This window comes from Otolemur garnettii, unplaced genomic scaffold (assembly GCF_000181295.1).
Source record: "Otolemur garnettii isolate 467f Iridium unplaced genomic scaffold, OtoGar3 scaffold00046, whole genome shotgun sequence".
NCBI lineage: Eukaryota > Metazoa > Chordata > Mammalia > Primates > Galagidae > Otolemur > Otolemur garnettii.
Window position 1 is genome coordinate 2,930,267 of NW_003852441.1, and position 8,395 is coordinate 2,938,661.

Sequence of the window (8,395 nt, forward strand, 5' to 3'; positions counted from 1 at the left end):
AAAAAAAAAAAAAAAAAGACGGCACAGCCACGTACACCCAAGGTGGTGAGTTCGAATCCAGCCCAGACCCTCCAGGCAACAATGATGGCTGCAATAACAACAAAAAAATGACTGGGTGTTGTGGTGGGCACCTGTGGTCCCACCTGCTTGGGGAGTGGAGGTGGGAGACTCATTTGAGCCCAGGAGTTGGAGGTTGCTGTGAGCTGTAATAATGCCATGGCACTCTACCCAGGGTGACAGCTTGAGGCTCTGTCTCAAGGAAAAAAAAAAAGAAAGAAAGAAAAGTGTTACATACACCTATCACCCACTCACCAAATCCGGGGAACACCTACATCTGGGCTCACAAGCTGGGAAGTCCCAATTGGAATAGGTCTCAGCCAGTGGTTCCTCTTCATGGGTGTGACTTCAAGTGTCTGCTTTGGGGGCTTCCCTCTTTTATTGCTCAAAAGACTAATGCAAAGGTGGTGTGTACAATTCAAATGTGAGCTGAAAGCCTGGGAATGTTTGTCATCCCTTCTGGGAAACTAGCCCTCATCTGGCCCTGGTGTGACCTCTGACCTCCACTGATCTTTGCCTGCTTTAGATGACAAGGGGGAGTAATGGACTTTAGAAAAGGGCCCCCAAGGTGGGTGGAGGAGGGGCAGCTAAACCTTCCAGCTGGGGCTGTGCAGGCCACAGGACCAAATAAGGGCGTGTGTACCACCACCCTCAGTACTGAAGTTCAGAGTGTGGTGTGCAAAAGGGCCACTGGGTCTGCGGAGAGAGGCACTGTTACCCAGGCCTGCTGGAGTTCAGGGGTGGAGGCTGTGCAGCTGCCTCTGCCTGCAGGGCTGGGTTAGGAAGAGGGGACCTGGGCCCGCAGGTAGGCTTTCTTAGCAGAGGAGGTGGGAAGGGGGCTTCTTTTGGCTGCATCTGGTGACTGAAGGGCCCAGCAGCCCCGCAAGTTTCTCACAGCATGTTCTTGACTCCCTGAAACGGTGCGCGCGCGAGTCAGGCTGAGTTAGGAGAATGTGTAGGAAAGGACAGAGGTTGATGATATGCAGCCAGCAGGAAAACAAGTATTGTTTTTATGAGCTCTCAGGACAAAGAGGCCAGCTTGTTCACTTAGCACTGACGTATCTGACCAGGTTAGGAATTTGGGGTCTTTCTGGGCGATGGCAACTCTATGTTTGCTAAATACAGTCCAGGGAAAGAGCTGCCAGGCTTGCAGGTGTCCCGTGGAAAGACTGGCAAGAGTGGCTTTCCTCTGCTGTGTTTGACAGCTTCTAAAAAGCAATCCACCTGCTTCTGACACATATACCGAGACTGGTGGGTTCAAGCCCTACCCGGGCTTGCTAAACAACAATGACAACTGCAGCAACAACAACAACAAAAAATGTTATTGACAAATGAATGAATGCAGTCTCCAGCTTGGGCAAAAGGTCAGGGTATTCCCTACGTGACATTGCCCAGGCTTAGGAAAACTGTGGTTCCTTGTCCAGCCTTGAATGGGACCCGTGTCACGTGGATTAAAGGTGTAAGGTGTAAGCCACCATGCCCAGCTTACCTGTGTCCTTTAAACAGCCTTCCATGTGGCTTTTTAATGTTCTAAGTCATGCTCAGACGTCCCCTTTAGGGACAACTTTGGAAGTTCTGCCTTTACCCTCTGGTCTCCTGTGCTGGTTTCTTATGAGGAAACCCACCTGATTTGAGCTGTAGAGTCATGGAGTGCACAGACCACAGGTCTCTGAATTTGAAGGTCTAGTGCACGATCCAGCCCTGCAATACCGCAGAGCTTCCCTTTTATCCTTCCTGCGCTGAGCGGGCCTCCAAGACAAGTGTGTGGACTGGAGCTCTGAGAGGACAGCGGTGTGTCAAGGTCGGGGGTTCAGCAGTGGCTGGATGCAGTCCTCACTGTCCTGTGTCCCTGTCCCTTGCCAGCTCCATCTTCAGATTTGTCATCTCTGCTTCACGGGGACAAAACCTGGCCAGAAACATGGCTCTGTGGTCCATAGGCAGCTAATTTGGTCAGAGTGCCTCAGCTTTACATCTCTGCACACTGACCCAGGTGGGTCAGCATCTGAGAAATTTCCCTACGCTTTCATTAAAGTTGCAATAAAAGCCGTGAAGGACCTGGCTACTAATGAAGGGAGTTATCTAGGAACTGTAAGCTCAATACCTGATCACCATTCCTTACAGGCCTGCAAAGGTCTAGATTGGAAAGCAACTCGCAGCCCGGGGACTGCTGCAGAATTCCTGTCTATGGTGAAGCAAATCTGTCAGTGGGTCGTGTCACACAGGAGGGCGAGGCCAGACGTTCTTTCAGTGGAAGGCTTGGCTGCTCTTTGGGGCTTGGCTTTGACTTTTGTGTTGGCTTTGAATTACACGTGATTTCCAAGGAGGAGTGTCACTTACCAAGGTAAAATTGTGTTCTTTACCGTGTGTATACTCTGTTACATCCCAGTCAGCCTCCTCAGTGCCTGTGTAACTCCTCACTGTGCGTGTACTGAGTATCTCTTCTTTTTTTTTTCCTCATTGCCTGGACTTTTGAACTGAGTAATTGTCTTCTGTTGTGCCCAGATCACAATGTCCCCAAGAACCACCAGGAAGCCAGGGTCTGATGCAAGAGCAGGAGAGTTTATTCAAGCTCTGGAGCCCGGGTCTCCAGTATCTCGGCTGGGGCGGGGCTGGGGCGGGGCTGGGGCGGTGCAGTGCAGTGAGATGGGGCTGAAGGTCCCGTTCTAAGGGGAGGGTGGCTTTTATGGGCAAGGGGAAGGGAGTGTGACCTTTACATGAGGTCAGGTCGTGCACCTTTCTGATTGGTAGAGGTCACTGAGTTGGAGTCATGGGCCTGTGTCCTAACTTCTGAGAACCTGAAACTTAACTTCGGGGAAACCAAAACGTAAGCTCAAGATCACGGAGGTCTTGTTCTTTCACTTCTTTTTTTTCTTTGAGACAGAGTCTCAAGCTGTCGCCCTGGGTAAAATGCTGTGGTGTCACAGCATCAGCAACCTCAAACTCTTGGGCTTAAGCAGTTCTCTTGCCTCAGACTCCCAAGTAGCTGGGACTACAGGTACTTGCCACAATGCCGGCTATTTTTTTTTGTTGCAGTTGTCATTGTTGTTTAGCTGGCCCAGACTGGGTTTGAACCTGCCAGCCTCGGTGTATGTGGCCAGCACCCTATCCACTGAGCTACGGGCACCACCCTGAGTAATTGTCTTCTAACCAGATCTTTCCAACTGTGAAAGGAAGTAAATGAATTGAACTTTTCAGGGACTTATAAGGATAAGAAAGTATATGTACAAATGTTACCGGAATTTCTTTATTCAGTAGGTCCTTGGTCTCTGGGATTCAAGGAATGAACCCGTGGACCACACATCAGTAGTAAGATAGGATTTTATTAGACAAAAAGGAACACGGAAAAGGTAAAAAGCACCAGAGCTGCTGTCAGAGGAAAAGACCCAAATGGGAAGTTTGGGTCTACATGGGCTCTTTATTTAGGGTTTTTGGATCTTGAGAATTAATTACACTTGGCCAGGACTTGGCAAACGGAGACACATTTTTAAATGAATGAATGCAGTCCTTCCAGCTCAGGGCAAAAGGTCAGGGCGTTCCCTTCATGAAATTGCCCAGGGCTAGGCAATTGGGGCAAAACTCGGGTCACCTGTCCAGCCTTGAATGGGGGAACTCTATCAAAAATACCTTAAACTTTTAGAAGGAGCAAACACTTAATATGTTATCTTTATTTGTTTTTCCTTTATTTGTTGTGCCTATAAAATGCATAAACCTCTGTCCCCCATCCCATCTTTCCCTCTCCCTTTCCTTTTTTTTTTTTTTTTTGAGAGAGTCTCACTTGGTCCCCCTTAGTAGAATGCCATGATGTCTTAACTCACAGCAACCTCAAACTCTTGGGTTCAAGTATTTCTCTTACCTCAGCCTCCCAAGCAGCTGGGACTAAAGGCACCCACCACAATGCCCAGCTATTGTTTTAGAGACGGGGTCTCACTCTGACTCAGGCTGGTCTTAAACCTATGAGCTTAAAGCTCAGGCAATCCACCTGCCTCGGCCACTCAAGTGCTAGGATTATAGGTGTGAGCCACCACACCCGGCTCTCCTCTCCCTCTCCTTTTTAAAATACTCCCTAGTCCCTGCACTTCTACTTTGGGAGCCTGATCCAAGAGGATCACTTGAGGCCAAGAATTCAAGAACAGCCTTGGCAACGTAGCAAAACCCCATCTATAAAAAAATAAGAAAAGTTAGCCAAACATGGTGGCACATACCTGCAGTCCCAACTATTGTTATGGGGTGAGATTAAGGACCACCAACTCAAATTAGAATTTCAAAAGGAGTCTTTTATTAACCGTGGGGCTGACTCAGCAAAATCTACAGCAGACTAAGAGAGAGCATTGAGGGGTCTGAAGTTGGCAAAGCACCAAACAGGTGGGCTGAAAGTTAGGATTAGAAGCAAAAAGAAAGTTGGCAAAAGAAGCAAAACGTGAGCACGAGGTCACGATGACCTCTTTTACAGAACCGAACCTTGTAATTTAGCAGTTTAGCCAATAGGTGACATAAAGGGCAGTTAGATAACAATAAAGTAACATAATGCAGATCTGTCTCAAAAAAAGAAAAAAACAACTCCTTTGATGCTTCACTCTTTGTGAGTTCACAGTTTTTATCTATTCTTCATAACAGTCCTTCACTGTTAACTCACCAATTAGATTTCTACATGTCGGCGCCAGCCACATACACCTAAGGTGGCGGGTTCGAATCCCCAACCCAGGCCCGCCAAACAACAATGATGGCTGCAACCAAAAAATGGCCAGGCATTGTGGCAGGCGCCTGTGGTCCCAGCTACTTGGGAGGCGGAGGCAGGAGACTCGCTTGAGCCCAGGAGTTGGAGGTTGCTGTGAGCGTGATGCCATGGCACTCTACCTAGGGGATAGCTTGAGGCTCCGTCTTCAAAAAAAAAAAAATATATATATTTCTACATGTCACAAAGAATGTTGAGAGATACATAGGAAGAATTATGTAGAAGGAAGCTTGTTACAGTTTCATGACAAAAGGGAAAATGAGAAACAAGTAATGACAGGGAGGCTTTTAAATTTGTGGAGGAGGAACGCTGTCTGGGATGGGGGTGGGGGGTGTGTGTGTGTGTGTGTGCGCGTGCGCGCTCACTCCCCAGAGCCCTCGGGGTCACTCAGGTGTGTGAGGTTTCCTACCTAAGATTACTTCGTAGACCAAATGGTTACTGCAGTACCAGCCAGCAAGAGGAGGGACTGGGCAAAGGTCTCTGAAGGAAGGGTCCTCAGCTGACTCCCAGCTCTTCTGTTTACACTCTGCCATAGTTTGTCTAAGGCAGAATTGTAACTTTGTTAGAGAGAAGACAGAAACTGTGTGAACACTGTTACTTGAATGATGGCCTTGAACTGAGTAAGGGCTGACCTTTAAGCAAAGGACAGCTGAGGTAGTCAGTTGCTCTTAAAGAAGTGTTTTCTTTTTTCTTTTTTTTAACAGAGGCAGAGTCTCACTTTATCACCCTTGGTAGAATGCTATGGGATCACAGCTAACAGCACCTCCAGCTCTTGGGCTTAGGCAATTCTCTTGCCTCAGCCTCCCAAGTAGCTGGGACTACAGGTACCCACCACAATGCCCAGCTATTTTTTGTTGCAGTTTGGCTGGTGCTGGATTTGAACCCGCCACCCTGGATATGTGGGGCTGGTGCCCCTACCCACTGAGCCACAGGTGCTGCCCTAAAGAAGTTTTTCTACATTTATGTTTGAAATTTCTCAATATGAAATTTTATATTTTCCTATATTGAGGGTAAGGGGTCCCCTTGAGATACCTTGCTTTTTACCCCTAATCTGTTTCATAATGTTGCTGTCTTCAGCTTTTTCCCTGCATATATGTCACTCTCTGAGGCTGGTGTATCTGCCTTTGTCTCAGCCAAATAGCTGGAGCTAGTCAACCAGCTGTCAACCAGCTAGTGCTTGCTAAACTACCTGTCACACTGCCTTGCTCACAGGAGAAGCACAATTACTTACTGTTGTGTATTTAAATACATCGTTCTTTGACTTGAATTATACCCAGAACTGTATGAGAAATAGAAGAGTGAGACACAGGCCTATTCTCACATTTTGACTTTAGGTAAGGAGACATGCAAAACAAAACAAGAATTGAATACTGTGTGTAATCAGGTGCTGAGTGGTGTGGTCAGGGTCATAGTTGGTATTAGAGTTCATATGAGGAAGGTATGTGGTAAAGAATTTGGCCTTGCCCAAAGCCAAGTCTGGTCTTTGTCTGTGGCTTCTGGGAGGTGATCTGTGTCATACCTGATACCAGTGTCTTTGTTTAGGGTAGGGGCTTTGGCCTATGCAATATCAGTCTACCTGGGGGCTGAGATTAACCATGGGTAATCAATTAATTAATCACACCTACATAATGAGCCCCACCAAAAACTCTGAACACCCAAGCTCGGGTAACCTTCCCTGCTTGGCAGCACTCCTCATGGACTGCCACATGGGGTGCTGGGTAAGTGGCATATCTTGACTCTCCAGGGAGGACGATGGGACCTCAGCATTCCAAGACCCCCTGGACTCTTCCTTGGGTGCCTCTCCCTTTGCTGATTGCATTCTTTATCCTTTCCTTATAATGAACTGCAGTTATGCTTATTAAAGGCTTGCTGTGTGAACGCAGCTTGGTAAACCCCTGAACTTGCAGTTGAGGTCAGAAATGAGGAGGTGGAGGGGTTGTGCCTTCTCCATTCCACAGTCGGCTGCAGACTCCTTGCAGAAGCCTTCATGGAGGAGGTAGCCCTGAAGCTAGGCGTTAGAAGATGTGTTAGATTTGGCCAGGTAGAAAGAAGAGCAGGAAGGAATCCCAAGTTATCAGAGGACAGAGGCAGGCATGCCACAGAAAGGAGGATCCCAGGGGCATCAGCACAAAAGGGTCTGTGTGCTGACTCCAGGGTCATCCTCTCTCTGGGAATGGCAATGGCACTGGAGTCCTATCATGGACAGACTTAGAGCGAGATGGCACAGGAAATTTTGGAGAGAACATCTAAATATGCTTAGCCCTTCTTTAGGGTCACAAATCAGCGGCTGCTGAATGGCACTAGCCTAAAATCACTCAGTGTTATTCCTAGCAGTGATGAATAATCCCTCCTACTCTTGGCTACTAGAGGGAAAGAGTGAAGAAGATGATAGAATCAGGTGTACCCACCCAAATAGACCTGCCCTGCCCGGGTGGGACTGACCCACCCGGGCAGGGTCAGGTACATGTCCCTCTCAGGAAATAGGAGTGCCACCAATTGCTGCCCTCCTAGCCCTATGAAATCCCCATCCGCCATAGCGCACGTGTGGAATTCCTTTCCTGATCTCACCCCACCTGCATAAAGCCACGTTGACCTCATACACTGAGCTTCCGTTTTCCTTGTGTCTTCACCTCAAAATAATCCTTCATCATTGGGTCTCTAATCTCTCAAAAGCACTACAATATAAAAGGGAAAGACAGTATTTAATGAGTGCCCTTTATGTGTGAGGTACTGTTCTAAGTGCAAGGCAAGGTATACAATAATGGAAAAATTTGAAAGTATGACCAGATCTCTATAAATATTGGGAGCTTGACTGAGCTCTGGTAAAGGAGATAGGATTTCAGTGGCCTGGTTTTAACCATCCTAACCCAATTTATTACCTGAGACTTGTATTTCTGCCTAAAAATTATGATCAAGGATAAGCATTTTGAACTCACTTAGAAATTGCTTCTTACCTCAAAATGGATGAAAGACTTAAACGTAAGACCTGAAACCATAAAAATCCTAAAAGAAAACATGGGGAAAAGCTCATGACAGAGTTTTTGACAGTGATTTTATGAATATGACTCCAAAAGCACAGGTAACAAAACCAAAAAGGAACAAGTGGGACTACATCAAACTAAAAAGCTTCCATACAGGCAAGGAAGTGGTCAGTGAAAAGAGAAGGCAACCTGTGGAATCAGAGAAAATATTTGCAAACCACGAATCCAACAGGGGCCTAATACCCAAAGTTCCTAATATGAGGAACTTAATACCCAAAAAACAAATAGCTGATTTAATAATGGGCAAAGGACCTAAATAGACATTTTTGCAAAGAAGACATTCAAATGGCTCAGCGCCTATAGCTCAATGGTTAGGGTGCCAGCCACATACACCTGAGCTGGCAGGTTTGAACCCAGCCGAGGCCTGCCAAATGACAATGGCAACAACAACAATAAAAAATAGCTGGGCATTGTGGCAGGCACCTGTAGTTCCAGCTATTTGGGAGGCTGAGGCAAGAGAATCCTCTTAAGCCCAGGAGTTTGAGGTTGTTGTGAGCTGTGACACCACAGTATTCTACCAAGGGTGACATACTAAAACTGTCTCAAAAAAAAAAAAAAAGATGAA

At 47.0% G+C, this 8,395-nt stretch overlaps 1 protein-coding gene and 1 long non-coding RNA gene across 2 annotated transcripts in view; one reads left to right on the forward strand and one right to left on the reverse strand.

Annotated features, from left to right (window-relative positions):
* Positions 1-571, reverse strand: part of LOC111725677 — a 6,571-nt gene extending 6,000 nt beyond the window's left edge. The window contains exon 1 of the long non-coding RNA XR_002773684.1: positions 313-571. This is a non-coding gene — a long non-coding RNA (uncharacterized LOC111725677). The remainder of the gene's footprint in view (positions 1-312) is intronic.
* The window catches only part of PIGL (phosphatidylinositol glycan anchor biosynthesis class L), a 54,102-nt gene that overhangs the window by 15,968 nt on the left and 29,739 nt on the right, over positions 1-8,395 (forward strand). The gene's annotated exons all lie outside the window — the stretch shown is intronic.